Source organism: Rosa chinensis, chromosome 6 (assembly GCF_002994745.2).
Source record: "Rosa chinensis cultivar Old Blush chromosome 6, RchiOBHm-V2, whole genome shotgun sequence".
Classification (NCBI taxonomy): domain Eukaryota; kingdom Viridiplantae; phylum Streptophyta; class Magnoliopsida; order Rosales; family Rosaceae; genus Rosa; species Rosa chinensis.
Window position 1 is genome coordinate 49,732,145 of NC_037093.1, and position 15,170 is coordinate 49,747,314.

The window sequence follows — 15,170 nt, forward strand, 5'->3', positions numbered from 1 at the left end:
GGTTGATCTCCAAGATATCGCCGTGTTCCTAATGGTAAATACATAACCAGTTTGAGAACGAGCTTGATGTAGTCAGAGAGGTATCCAGCATCAGCAAAACCAACCAAAACATCATTTGAAGTTTCGGTATAGTGAGTGGCGATTTCACCATCAACATTTCCTTTAAGGATTGCAGTTCCACCACTGGGTGTTCTGAACCCCCTCAGGCCCTGTAGCAGTTCCACCAATGGGTGTTCCTGAGATAAATTGGTGCGTAAGTGGTGCTTTCAGGCTAGGTGTTCTCACAGCTCTGATGGGAGTGAGTGGTGCTGGTAAGACAACTCTAATGGATGTACTAGCTGGTAGAAAAACTGGATCGAGGATATATAGATCTAGGGAAATATCACAATTTCTGGGCACCCCAAGACGCAAGAATCATTTGCTCGGATTTCTAGATACTGTGAACAGAACGACATCCACTCTCCATATGTTACTTTTTATGAATCCTTGATGTACTCAACATGGTTGCGTTTTCCTGCAGAAATCAAGTCCGAGACAAGGAAGGTTGGTATCTTATCTTGTAAAGTATATTTGCAATTGTTAGGGAAGCACCAGCTGTTGGTAAAATATGTTGGTCTAATTGCTATATTAATGAAAAATCAAGAAATCATTTATGCAGATAATATATATACTAGGTAAAAAGCATAAATCTAAACAATGCAAAAGAATAAAAGTTAGAAAAACCTTAAACAATATGGTCGGGTCTAGAACTTGGTTCTATATCCTTAAGACGAAATTGCGTCCTCATCAGTGCTTAAAGGTTTCAATGGCAAACGTCTCCTATGATACAACGACCTTCTTCTTGTGGTAGTAGCACTCCAAACCTCAATAATAGCAAACTTAGATTTTGTATGAACTCTATCTTGAAAAGACTTAATTGGTTTTCAAGACACTAGGAAAAACTCATATCTAAAAGCAGAGGAGGAAATATGAATTCAAGAAGTGTTAATCAGAATATGGTGTAGCAAGTGTTTTATAGATGTAAGGTGACTTTTGGAGGAGAGATGACTTTTCACCAAAAGTTATTTTTTGTGAACAGTCATGACTTCTCATTGCATAGTCATTTACATTATTCAACTTCACACCTTTTCACTAATTTAGTCATCCACAAATTTTGAAAAATTAAGAATTCAATATTTAATTTTTCAACACCAGCCTAGCTAATTTTTTTGTTGTCTTACAAATTGATGCATTCTTGTAGGTGTTTGTCGAGGAAGTGATGAGACTTGTGGAGTTAGATCCATTAAGGCAAACACTAGTAGGGTTACCTGGTTAGAATGGACTCTCAACTGAGCAAAGAAATTAAGAGGCTGACTATTGCTGTTGAACTAGTGGCTAACCCCTCCATGATTTTTATGGAAAAACCAACTTTAGGCCTAGATGCAAGAGCTGCTGCGATCGTTATGAGAACAATAGGAATACTATTGACACTAGAAGAACAGTTGTGTGCACCATTCATCAGCCAAGCATTGGTATATTTGAATTTTTGATGAGGTAGATCAAAATCTTTGTAGATAAATTTACATAACTATATTGGTTTCATCTATAATACACAAGCATGATACATTTAACATGTCATTGCAGTTATTCCTACTGAAGAAAGGAGGACAAGAGCTATATGTAGGGCCACTGGGGCGTCATTCTTGCCATCTAATCAAGTACTTTGAGGTATTCAAAAACCGAAAGTTTGAGCTCCAGTATCTTTGTTTCTTTTGAAGGTTTTCTAATACATGCACTTCTTCTTGTAGGGAATTGAAAATGTCAGTAAGATTAAGGATGGCTACAATCCAGCAACTTAGATGTTGGAAGTGACCAGTTCTTTGAAAGATATAGCTATAGGGATTGATTTGCTGATGTGTAAAAAAAAAAAAAATCTGAGCTATACAAGTAGGTTTGGCAAAACCTTTCACTTGAGTATTATCCGGTGAGGAAAGTTATTCTCATTTATGGCATATATTTCAGGAGAACACAAAACACTTATTAAAGAACTGAGCACCCCTCATCCGAGTCGTTCAAAGGACCTTCATTTCCCTCCTCAATACTCTAAGCCATTTTTAACACAATGCATGGCTTGCTTATGGAAACAGCATTGGTCGTATTGGCACAATCCACCATACACTGTGTCACGGACACGTTCTCGAGTAGGGAATTTTTTTCACTTCCCTCAAGTCTCTGATGGCACCTTACTGCCCCCCATATGACAACAAGACCAACCTAGCACACCTCAGAGTAAAATGTGCTTATCACTTAAGTGTTTCGTTGCCACCCAACACTCAAAGTGGACACCAATGTATGGATGAATGTTTCAATCAACAAGACACACGAAATACAGGGAAACCCCAACCCTTTATTAACTCATACTTAACAAAAGGAACTTGTGTTGGATCTCCATAATACACTCCCTATTGGATGTGTTTAGAGTCTCAACACACTTGGCTATTTATAGAGGGCAACCAACCCTCGGAAGTTGACAACCCCAACTTCCCTAGGTACGTGTGTCCAGCACCCCACGCTTTTCTCATACTGTTGACAACCCCAACCGCCTAGGGATAAGATCGCTTAACTAGTCGATCTTGTGGTTGACAACCCCAACCACCTAGGTTTATCCAAAGGGGAGTTACTCAAGGCAACCTCCTCCAACTTCCTTTGGATAGGAGCTAATAACCTATGCTAACCGCCGCTTGCATCGCCCTTGCATCAACTTTCTTGTTCGCACTTGTGTCACACATTTGTAGCTTGCTTGCTTGTTTGTCAGCATGCCATCCTCGCCCCTCGTTGTGCGCTAGCTGCCTCTGGCAGTCCCTCACACAGGCAATGCATTGCCTACTCTCAATGCATGGGCTTGCCATCAGTGCTTAGCGAGGTTAACCCTCGAGTCTCCCTCCTTGCCTACTGACGGGCCAATGTTGGGTTTGACTGCTGCGTGCATGCTTGGCGAGCGAGGCTTGCACACTCGAACACTGGACTTCCTTGCCTTGTCTTCCTTGGACAACCCTTACTACCCTTCGACACTCGAGGTAGGCGCAAGACATGCCTTAACCTCGGTGCTTTCACCCCTTACACCTACAAGGGTGTAACAAACCTCCCCTACCTGGATTTGGCAATGCCCTCGTTACTAACGGGGTTTGATTTGTTGACTTTGCATCGCTTGCAGCACCTGCTTGACGATCGGCATCATTTTGGAACTCCTCCCAAAGTTGGTTGATGTTGGCTTGCTCCCTGAGCCTTACCTCGTTACATACTTTGTCCACGAGGTTGTCCAACCTAGCCTGCCTCTCCATGGCAGCAGGGTTGAACCAACTTGGTGGTCCCTCATGGATCCACCCTAGGTGGCCTCTTGCCCCTAAGTCCCCATTGCGTGCTTGGTTTCCTTCTGCTTCCAAGACTTAGTTGTCAATCCCAGAATGGACTTCCTTGCTCCCGTCACTGATCTCTATCACTTCGGGGGTCTGCCATGGGCCTTCCTCCCAGGTCTTCGTCGTCATCTAGCACGATGACTTCTACTTGTGGTTGTGGCATGTTGTGAAATTTTAATAAAAACTCACAAGCGCACAAATCGTCGTTAGTATAGTGTGCAAGTACGGGGTCGTTCCAATTGAGGATTGATAATTAATTTAAACCCTAACTCAATTAATCCAAACACAAAAACACATAAACAATCAAACTAAAGAAGATATGGTTTTGAGGTTTTAATTTCGACTAAACAAATAATGTGAAAATTAAAGAAATCAACAAACAAACAAAATATAGTTTATAGGTTGAAAAGCAAAGATGATAAAACGTAGGGTTTCAGAATCAACCACTAACAATCCTATTTATGTTTTGATGCAATTAACAGATTCTTTTGTTTCTTTTGATGACAATTCCTGTATCTAAGTCCAGGTACAACACTTAGACCATAGTTTTCCTTAAGTGTATCATTCTCTCCAGGTACGGCTGAGGTCGTATATCCTAACATGCAGTTTATCCAGGTACGGCATAAATTTAACACATAGGACTCATTACGTTTTAGAAAACAAGAGAATCATGCAAACCATTACTTCTGGTGCGACAATAATGTAATTCACAACTCTTAATCACAAGAAGCTAATTTGAATTATATTGTAGGTACGCCTCAAATTCATCTTCTAATTACTAGATGCAAAGCCCTAAGGTGATCAATCAAAGAACTTAAACATAAAGCATCAATTCAAATAGTGACTAAGAATTCATCATAAAGAAACTATAAATTCATCAATAAAACATCAAAGTACATAAACAATCATGTTAAGGCATCATCCTAACCCTAGAAAAAGGTTTAGCAAAAGATAACTAAATAAAACATAGGAAAAACATAAAAAGAATGGAAGGGAAAAGAAGGGGAATGATGGATGAGTCGTCTCCGCACCTTAGACGTATTCAATGTGCTCCGAGACTCCCATTCTCATGTAAATTCGTGCTCCCTTATATAGGGAAGATTTCTGCTCATCTTTGGCTTCATGTTTCCTTGTAAAACTTGGGTTCAGATTCCTTTCTTCATTTGGAATGGGAAGACCTTGAAATATCTCTTGTAGAAGTAGGAATAAGTTCATCATTTAATCCTCATCTGAATTAACTTCCTTGAAACATTAGGATTGACGATCTTGTGCCACGGAACTTGAGTTCTCCACGAATGGTTGTAAATTCTGGAGCAGATTTCCTGTCTGACCTATCGTCACTCAAATAATCATAACTTTCTCCAGAAGTATCGAAATCGAGATCTGTAAAATTATACAGAAAGTAGACATCTGTAGATTTCCAATGCTATAAGGCTCATTATCTGATTCGATCTAGGTAACTCTCAATAATTCAGCGAAGTTGGGAGTTCTGCACAGACAGATTCCTAGTCTCAAATTGCACATTGCCTTTCAATCCTAGTTAGCTCATTCTAGCTTCGTTTCTTCTTTCTATGGAACAAACCTACAAAAACACTAAAACATGTAAATGAATCATAAATGAGGATAACTAAACATAAAAACCAAGATTAAGAGACATAGAAATATAGGATAATATGAGCACATCATGGCACCACATTGATCTCGTCATGAAGAGCAGCCCATCTCTTCCATGTGAACTCGAATGCTTCGAGTGCCTTCTTATACAGGGCATACTTTGTGATCCACTTCTTGTAGGGGTCATGGCTTACCCCTTGCCTCCGGAACAAGGTTAAGCGTAGGCTAAACTGATTGCCTAGCAAAGGACCTGCCCATAGACTTAGGCAGCGATGGACAGCAGCTATTTTGATTTCTTCCAAAGACATTGTTCCCGCGTTAAGGTCGAGGTCATGCCTCTTGATCATGTCAATGGCCTTTCCATCCTCGTGCAGCACTGCTACGAGTGTCAGGTGCCCTCCCCGATGGATGTAGGCATCAATGAGTACTTCCAGATTGCTTGGGGTCGCCTCGAAGGCCCCTCATGCATGTCTCCTTGAGGCTCCACGACTGCAGCATTGAGCAACACCATGGTAATGTCCTGGGCTTCCATTTCTTAGTCAGAATCTGTTTCTTTGGTGGTGGTGAGGGCGGCAGTGGCTTGAATGTGTAGGCAATCTTTAGGTTTGTGGCTGCCTTGGCATAGGTAGCACCTTAAATTCAGGTTATTGCTTTGGTGGGCAGTTGCAGCAGTTTTTCTTCAGTATAACCGCCCCCAACTGCTCTAGGATCCACTACTTCACCCTTGCCACGCGTCCAGCCCTTGTTTTTCTGATTTGCATGCCATGTATGCTTGCTAGAAGCACCCCTAGACAGGCCCAAGGGTTCTCCATGAATGTTGGACGCCCCTCCATGCACGTTGGCAGCAACCTTGAAATTTGACATGCGGCGTTCTGCCACCACCAAGGCCGCGGCTAGGTCGCACACGTCATGCCTTTGTACTTACGCTCTCGCCCAAGCATGTAATCCCATCAAGAAGTAAAATAGTTTGTCCTCTTCAGATATATTATGCACATCAAGCATCAAAGAACAGAAATGCTTACAGTATTCACTTATGGACCCTTTCATTTTGAGATTCATCAATGCTTCTCGCGCCACCCACTTGGAATTGCATGGTAAGAACTGGTCTCCTAGTTCTTTCTTCAATGCCTCCTAATCCATGATTAGAGGTCTTCCTTGATCTTTGACTCTTGTGCGCCACCATAGCTTTGCATCCCACATAAGATACATGCTTGTCATGGCCACCTTCTTGTTGTCGTTGACATGAGCAGCCTTGAAATACTACTCCATGTCCCACAAGAAGTTCTCTAACTCCTTGACATTCCCCTCTCCAAGGAATGACTTTGGTTCTGGTACCTTGATCTTGGGCACGCCACCTCTTATGCTCGTCCCACCTTCATTGATGCTAGCGCATTTTAGCAGTCCAGTGTCGGCATCAAGAACCTCAAACTTTGCCTCCACCTCTTGCGAAAGGGGTTCGATCTCATGGATGGACGTCTCCATCTTTTCTTCCAACTCGTGCACGTGGCCATCAATGCGACACGCAATGATGCCAATTCTTGCTTCAATTGTCCACTTGAACAATTAAGCTTGCCTCAACATCTCCAATTGGCAGGCCAAGGACTTCTTATACCCTTGCCACTCTCTCCTTCAAAGTATCATTGCCCCCTGCCATCTGCGACTAGATTGGGCAGCCCCATGTCAACCATTACCAGGTCAGGCTTACTAGGCTTCCCTCCCCCTCTTAGCAATCAGCTTCGCCTGCACCTTCTCCTAAGGCTGGCCAATTCTTCCCCTCACCCTTGGACTTTGCCCTTTGGCAACACCTACCCTTCTCAAGGTTTGGTGAACTTCTCCCTCTTAGCAATCTGCTTCGCCGCTCCTTCTCAAGGTTTGGCCACTTCCCCTTGCCCTCGGATTTGCAACAATCTAGCGACCAGGCTTACGTATCTGCAACTACGTAATCCAACCTGGTGCTCTGATACCAGATTGTCACGGACACGTTCTCGAGTAGGGAATTTTTTTCACTTCGCTCATGTCCGTAATGGCACCTTGCTGCCCCCCATATGACAACAAGACCAACCTAGCACACCTCAAAGTAAAATGTGCTGATCACTCAAGTGTTTCGCTGCCACCCAACACTCAAAGTGGACACCAATGTATGGATGAATGTTTTAATCTACAAGATACACAAAATATGGGGAAACCCCAACCCTTTATTAACTCACACTTAACAAAAGGAACTCATGTAGGATCTCCATATTACACTTCCTATTGGATGTATTTGGAGTCTCAACACACTTGGCTATTTATAGAGGGCAACCAACCCTCAAAAGTTGACAACCCCAACTTCCCTAGGTACGTGTGTCGAGCACCCCACGCTTTTCTCATACTGTTGACAACCCCAACCACCTAGGTTTATCAAAAGGGGAGTTACTCAAGGCAACCTCCTCCAACTTCTTTTGGATAGGAGCTAATAACCTATGCTAACCGCCACTTGCATTGCCCTTGCATCAGCTTGCTTGCTTGCGCTTGCAGCTTGCTTGCTTGCTTGTCAGCATGCCATCCTCTCCCCTCACTGTGCGCTAGCTGCCTCTGGCAATCCCTCACACAGGCCATGCATTGCCTACTCTCAATACATGGGCTTACCATCAGTGCTTAGCGAGGTTAACCCTCGACTCTCCCTCATTGCCCGCTGACGGGCCGATGTTGGCTTTTCCTGTTGCTTGCATGCTTGGCTAGCAAGGCTTGCACACTAGAACACTGGACTTCCTTGCTGCCCTTCGACACTCGAGGTAGGTGCAAGACATGCCTTAACCTCAGTGCTTTCGCCCCTTGCACCTTCAAGGGTGTAACACTAGCCTTGATGTTGGGGTTAATGCTCTGGGACCTTGGCTCCAAAATGTAAGCTATATTAATATTGATAGTATTTAACTTGATATTCTGGTAGATATATTTGCTTCCCTATATGATTTCAAAAACTTTGAGTGTAGGACAAACCAACAGGATCTCTTCAATGCAATCGGTTCTATGTATGATGTGCTTCTCTTTTAGGTATTAAGAATTCAACAACAGTTCAGTCAGTAATGTCTGTCGAATGAACAGTCTTTTATAGAGAACAGGTTGCTGGAATGTATTCTCCATTAGCTTATCCCTTTGCACAGGTAGGTGACCGAATTTTGCCAAGTGACAACTGATTTACATTTTTTATTAGTCTTCCACTATCTATATTTGCACAAACAATTCTCTCTGGTGTCATAGTTTATGCAATGACTAGATTCGAGTGGACTTTGATTAAATTCTTGTGGTACCTTATATCCCTTATGATATAATGGATCCGGCTCTGTTATTGATAGAGTGAATAGATCTGCCATTTCTTGAAATCTCTCTTCTTATTCAAAATCGTGGTGTAACGTGTATCCCCCCTATTCCGGTCATGGAATAGATGAAATAAATCACAAAATAGATTTTTGTTCAAGAATGAAATCTTATTGGAACTGTCTAGTTCATCCTTTGGAACCATATCACATCCCGGATCTGATGAAATAGGAAGAATTGAGACAGTATTTTGTAAATACGTAATAATTATCTTGAATATATTAACTATTTCTTTATTTTCCGATCGCTAGGAAGGGACAAAAGAAACATCTTGTTCTTTCTTCAACAATTTCTTATCTCTAGTGGACGTTTCAGTAGGATTAGAACCCAGATGAAGTTCTGACCATCTGTCAGAGAAAAAAGAACGAAGGGATCTTGTAGTTTTCCCAAGAAATTCTTCGAACATTCTATGTGTTAATGTTTAAAGTTTAGCGGTAGCTAAACCTTTACTAACGCTGGTCCGATGAGCGGACCGCTACCTATGACATTTAGAGTTCCTGCTACCTGTCAAGTAAAATACAAAAGGCGTCAAAGGGAGACCGCCCAGCCGCGCTGGGGGGCCTTCTCTTCTCTGATGCCTAAGTTAGTCAATGTATTTATGTTGACAAAGTAACAGTAGGTAAGTATTAAATGCGTAATCAATGAGGAGAGAGGAGAGAACCTTTCATAGGTGAGGAGGGAACTGATCTTCTCCATGTTTTCGATGTGGGATTGATGTGCTTCAGTCCCCAGCTTCTGAAGCTATTGATGCCAACTTGGCGTAGCGCGTGGCGGCGCGTCAACAGTGATCTGGGGGCGAACCGGGACTCAGGCGATAGCCTGTTTGGCTGTGTTTCTGTAGGTCACTCCTTTGGTGGGAGTTGGTACCGCTAGCAGTAGCATGAGTGTGGCTCATTATAGCTAATTATGCTTGTGAATGCCTATGTAAGTACAAGTCCCCCAAGTCCCCAGTCAAGGAGGGCAATCTTGGTTAGGGAGTTGCTTAGCGGTTCGAAGCGTTGCTTCGGCCAGTCTTGCAAAAGCATAATTAGCGTCAGTGCATTATCAACCTTGGACTTACTGAGCAAAAGCTTTATATCCTTCCGTGTGGGCCCCTGCTAGGCCCCCTAGGGAATCCCCCACTCCTCGGCTAAGATAGAACTCCGTTTGGCCGGCGTATTGTTTGTTGAGGGGAGCTGCGTTGAGCAGAGGGTGTTGGGTAGCGAACCCAATCTTTGATACCCAAGTGGCGGGGGTCAACGTGCCTGATCAGGGCCGTCGGAGACTGTTGACGCATCCCCCTACCTGTCCCTGAGGTTCATGTTTTGACTGCAACGCCGCGTTACGGTCGTTGTCGAAGTGAGGCTTTGCCTCGGGAATCGCCTCTGGCGGGAGTCCCTCCGCTGCTGATAAGTGGCTGGAATTGTCACGAGGACCTGCCTGGAGGTAGCCTGGTGCCATGGCGTTGTGGTCAGCGTTGACTGTCTTCCCAAGTGTTGAGGGAGGAGTCTTGCTTGCAAGATAGAAAGGGAGAAGTTCCGCTAGCGGAGTTGCGCTTAGCAAAGACTATATCGCTTGCAAGATGGAACGGGAGAAGTTTCGCTAGTGGAGTTGCGCTTAGCGGAGACTATCTCGCTGAGTGCTTCAATGATTGACGATTTTCCTTTTCGATGGTTACCTTGGACAGACGCTTCGTGTGATAGTGCCAGACACGTGGCCTACATGTATTGGATTAGCATGTGCGATAACGTCTCCTCAGCAAGCCCGTCGCCTCACCATTAATATGGATAATTATTGATTTTGTAACCGAGCCATCGCCTCGGTTAATCCGGAGAGTAAGTGAGCTTGTCAGGCTCGTGTACTGTTGTAATGTGATGTCGTTTTTCAGCGGACGGCCTAGATTAGTTTGACGTTGATATAAAAGAGAAGGAAACCTTGTGTTTTGGCACTTTGTACTTTTTACCTTATGTCGTCGTCTTCAAGCTTCGCTCTGCGTTCTGAGGAGTGCTGCTGAGATTCCGTGAAGATATCCGATTTGTGGAAGCACGAAGATCTTCTGCAGAAGAGAAGTGTTTTCGGTTGCACTCTAGTCTTCATATTTGAGATTGGTACTCTGAATCTCATCCCTGTTTTATTGGATTTTTGTGTTTGCTTTTTGTCGATTTCTAGGTTTTTTTTTTTCTTCGATTTGTGGTATTGTGTTCCTCCCCGGTGTGCTCTGAGGGTGTAAAGCAAGTTTGGGGATGGGCTTTGGTGTTTGGTAGAGGGTTGGGGTCTGGGGGTTTGCTGGATTGTCGAATCTGGGTTTTTGAGTATATGGGTATGCTGTTCTTGTTTTGGTATTTTCTGGGCAAGTATTCTTGATGCTTCTGGATGTAACTGATAAAGGGCTAGCCTAGATCCTGTGCGAACTGACTGGTTTGAGTTTTAGGATTTTAGGATGGCTAGCGTCATAGAGATTTCAAGCGGTGAGGATTCTGGGTCTAACAAGTCGCTCAACGTGGCGGATAGGGTTTTTATTGACTCGTTGCGTCCGTCTGACCCTGCAGGAACTTCCTGGTCTGAACCGCTAGACATTGCACTGCTACAAACCATACATTGGGAAGTTACAATGGGTCGTGCTGGTTGTCCTAAGAGTTCTAGGGTAGGGGAGGATGCCGCTGCTCGCAAGAGGCAGGAGGATAGGCTGGCGAGTAATAGCGCAGCTAGCGGCTCCTCTGATGGGGTGAGAGAGGCTGGCGGGGAAGAACTTGAGTCGGCCTGGGTTCTCCGCTACGGTACCTCGGTTGAAGAGGCGGGAGGGCCGATGACTGTGGCTGCCGTCAACCACGTGAAGCGGGTGTTCTGCCTGCCAGGAGTTGTGAAACTGCGACCGCCGCTGAAGGACGAGAGAGTGTCGTTCCTGCCAGGGAGTAACACTCCCGCTGCTGCCAAACCTCCAGATTTTAGTTTGTGAATTTGGCATCACTTTTGGGTAGATTTGCCCTAATATGTGGCGGTTGCTGATGGCGCTCAACTCACTTTGGCGTATGTCTAGTTGTGAGGGTCCAACCGTGGCGGAGGTGCAGCACTTCTACGAGTTGGTGTACGTGATGCACCAAGAATGTAGTGGACAAGTGAATCTGAGTCGCCGCCAGGGGGCGCCCAAGCTAATCGAGAACTTGGAGGACTCCATGTCACCCTGGCGAGGGACTTTCTGCGTTGCTACCACCGCCTGGGAATATCAAGCGGGGTCGAACGATGGAGAGCCGACCTTCAGGATTAAGTCTGATTTCCAACCTATCCTAGGTTGTCGGTCTGCCGCCGCTTAGAGTTGATTTTTGTTGCGTAATGCTTCCCTGTTGTAATGACCGCTTCGTTGTTTTTTTTGTGTAGCGGGCCTGCGCTATAGCTTGACGCGCGACGAAGAGTGCCGCTTGGCAAGGATTCGCGGCTGCTAGCAGAACCGCAATTTACTAGATCTCCGCCTACTTACAGGCTGGGAGCTGCTAGTCGATCAGCAATTGACATGAGCCCTTGGTAAGTACCTTCTGTTGATGTGTCCTAGTTTGATTGCCGTTAAGCTAACCCGTTGACTTTGTACAGATTCTCCGCAGGGAAACAAAGCAAGTCGCGAGGCGTTTGCGAAGGCTATGGACCGCACCGAGATAAATAATTTCCTGGATAGCATGTATACCTCTGGGCTTGAGGCCCAAAAGACCACCGTCGACCTCAGACATTGGCGAATGATGCCGCATCATTCGCATCTCTGCCCCGACGGCTTGCCCTTGGTGCTGGCGGGAACTGGAGGAGGCAATGTCCCTGCTGCGCCAGTGCAGCAGAAAGAGAGGGTGCCCGCCATTAGGATTGGGTCGAAGGGGAGGGCGGCGGCCGCAACGGGGCTAGTGACCATTGCAGGGCTAGAACCGCAGACGGGAGCTCTCCCCGTGGCCGCTGGTGTGACCCGGGTGGTACACCAAGGGAAGTGGCCACAAAATGATCTAGTCGACGAGGCTGACGCGGATGATCTGGAGATCATTGGGATCCATCAATGGAAGAAGGAAAGGCAGTCCTCCTCGAAGGCCACAGTGACCGATGGGCCAGAGGTGCCGATGAGCGACCTCTACTCTTTTGCCGCATATGCTGAATTTTTTACGGAGCCTGGGTGGGAGTTTATCTTCCACCTCTGCGAGCGGCTCGGGTTTGACGGCATGGAGGGGATTGTGCGCTCAACCACCATTAACCAATCGTCCTTCAGCTCGGCGTTTGGACATCTCTCCGTTGGGCTGCACGAATTGTTCCTGGCGGTGTCGGCACAGCCCCAGGTTGAGCGGGAGCTCAGGGAAGAGATCAAGGGTCTGCAGGGGGAGCTGGGGTAGGCTAAGGACAGACTGGCGGATGTGGAGCGACGCCTGGCCAAAGCAGACTGTGATGCATGGGATGCTCGTGGGAAATTAGCCATCGCCGCTAAGGATAAAAAAGTTGAGATCCTTCAGCGGGAAAGTGTCGTTAGGTCTGCTGAGGTGAAGAAGGGTGGTCGCTCGCCTGGGAGCTGAGGGAGATTGTGCGGCGGCCACCGCTGTGGAGACGTTTAAACAGTCGGTGGAATACAAAAAGGCCATGACTGAGGCGGCGAAGGCCGGTGCCATGGCTAATGTGGAACTGCTGAACCAGAAAGGCGCTATCGATTGGGTCAAGGCATCCCAACCCGCTGGGCCATCAGGTCAAAGTGCACAGCTCGCGAGGGGTGTGGTTCCCATTGAGGCTGAGGGTACTCGCTCAGGTAGCGGCGAGAGCAGTATGCGTCCAGCGGACGACTCTCAGCGAACCCCACTGCCTACGCAGTCCGAGGTCTTTCGTGATGGCTTCCTGAGTGCCCACACCCACGAGGACGGTACCATTATAACGCCAAGCCCTACCGCTCGTGGGTCAGATCAGATGAGCTGTCAGTCCTCGCAACAACCGCCGCCGGAGGGCAAGACTGTCACTGATGCTCGGCCATGAAGATACCTCCCCATCCTGAAGTAGTGCCGCTGAAGGCTTTTGTCGCTCCTTGTTTTGTTTTGTTTTTTTTTTTTTTTTTGCGCCGCTAAGGCCTATTGTAACTGAACAATATTCTTGGGCGGGGAGTCCCGACCCTTAATATAAAGTTGGTATTTTGCTTGAGAATTTTTTTTTTCAAGTGTGGATGCCTTTGCTGATTGTATTGTTTGAATACTTATGAACCGCTAGAGTTTTGACTGCTGTTTTGTGACTTAATGAAACATTAAAGGGATAAAAATTGTTCCAAATACACGATGTAGCCGATGTAGTCCGCCGAATATTGTTGGCATTGCTAGTTGATTCTTGTGCTTGGCCTTGGCGACAATGGTTTGAATAATTCCTCATTTCATTGATAGCTGATGTGTCAATGTTTACAAAAAGCGGGGTTGTACCCATTGGGTAGCTTCCCTTAGCTAAATATGAAGTCAAAAATTTAGCTAAGTCAAGATGCTCTGGGGTAGTGGTATGACTTTTTGTAGTAATACCGAAGGTGTTTGGTATTCCAAGGGTGGGTTGTTGTGATACCATCTTTGTTCATTAGGTAGAAGGTGCCAGGGCTAGCGACTTCCACTATTTTGTACGGACCCTCCCAAGTTGGGCAGAGTGCCGTTGGCAGTGGAATGACCTCCTTCATTACCGAGTCCCCCAGCTAGAGGTTCCGGGCTTTGACCCTGGCGTTGTAGAAACGCGATACCCTCTACCTGTTTTGCAGATTGTGTAAATGGGCCTTGTGTCGTTTTTCTTCTAGGACGTCTCTGTCGAGGTTGACGCCTTCGCCGTTGGTCTCGGGGCAGTAGCCTTCGACCCTGGCGGTAGGTTGAGTTACCTCAATGGGTAGGACGGCCTCAGTTCCGAACATCATGCAGAACGATGTTTCACCAGTGGCAGAAGTTGGGGTAGTTCTGATGGCCCATAGAACTTCCGGCAGTTTCTCAGCCCATAAACCCTTAGCGTCGTCGAGCTTCTTTTTTAGCAGTTTCTTGATTATCTTATTTGCTGCTTCGACTTGGCCGTTGGTTTGGGGGTGAGCAACAGATGCAAAAATCATCTTGGTGCCCAAGTTAGCGGTGAAAGATATGAATTCCTTGTTATTGAAATGAGTGCCGTTATCTGTGATGATGGTGTGGGGGACACCATAGCGGCAGTAGATGTTCTTCTAGAGGAAGTGAGTTACCTTGGTGGTGGTTATTGCCGTTAGTGGTTCTGCTTCGACCCACTTGCTATTGTAGTCAATGGCGACAATGATGTACTTGAACTGGCCTTTGGCGGTTTGGAATTTACCCATCAAGTCAAGACCCCACGTTGAGTGAATCCATGGGCCAATGATGATCGACAGTGGTTCCGCCGGGGCATGCGGGAGATCAGCATATTGTTGACATTTGTGGCAAGATCTTGATATCCTCCTGGCGTCATCGCCGAGCGTGGGCCAAAAGTAGCCTTGTCGCATTGTGCGATTAGCCAAGGACCTAGCGCCCGAATGGTTGCCACATTCTCCGCCGTGTATCATTGTCAGAACGGCCTTCCCCTTGGCCGGGGTTAGGCACCGGAGGTTGGGGTGGGTGAACCCCTGGCGATAAAGCTTGCCATTCTGGATGTTATAGCGGGTTGCTCTCCACTTGAGCTGTCTTGCTTCGACCTTGTCCTCTGGCAATGTTTCGTTTCGCTTGTATTCGATGATCTCGTTCATCCAACTGGGATTGACCTCTATGTTGAAGATTTCCGCTAGGGTTTTTGTGATGCTAGGCCTATCAAGACATTCCACCCTTGTGTTCGCTGGACTTTGGTGTGGTTGAGCGGTTGCGA

General features: G+C 46.1%; 1 pseudogene; it reads left to right on the forward strand.

The window, feature by feature from the left end:
• Window positions 1–226: 226 nt before the first annotated feature.
• LOC112171499 lies at window positions 227–8,320 on the forward strand (annotated as a pseudogene).
• Window positions 8,321–15,170: the final 6,850 nt, after the last annotated feature.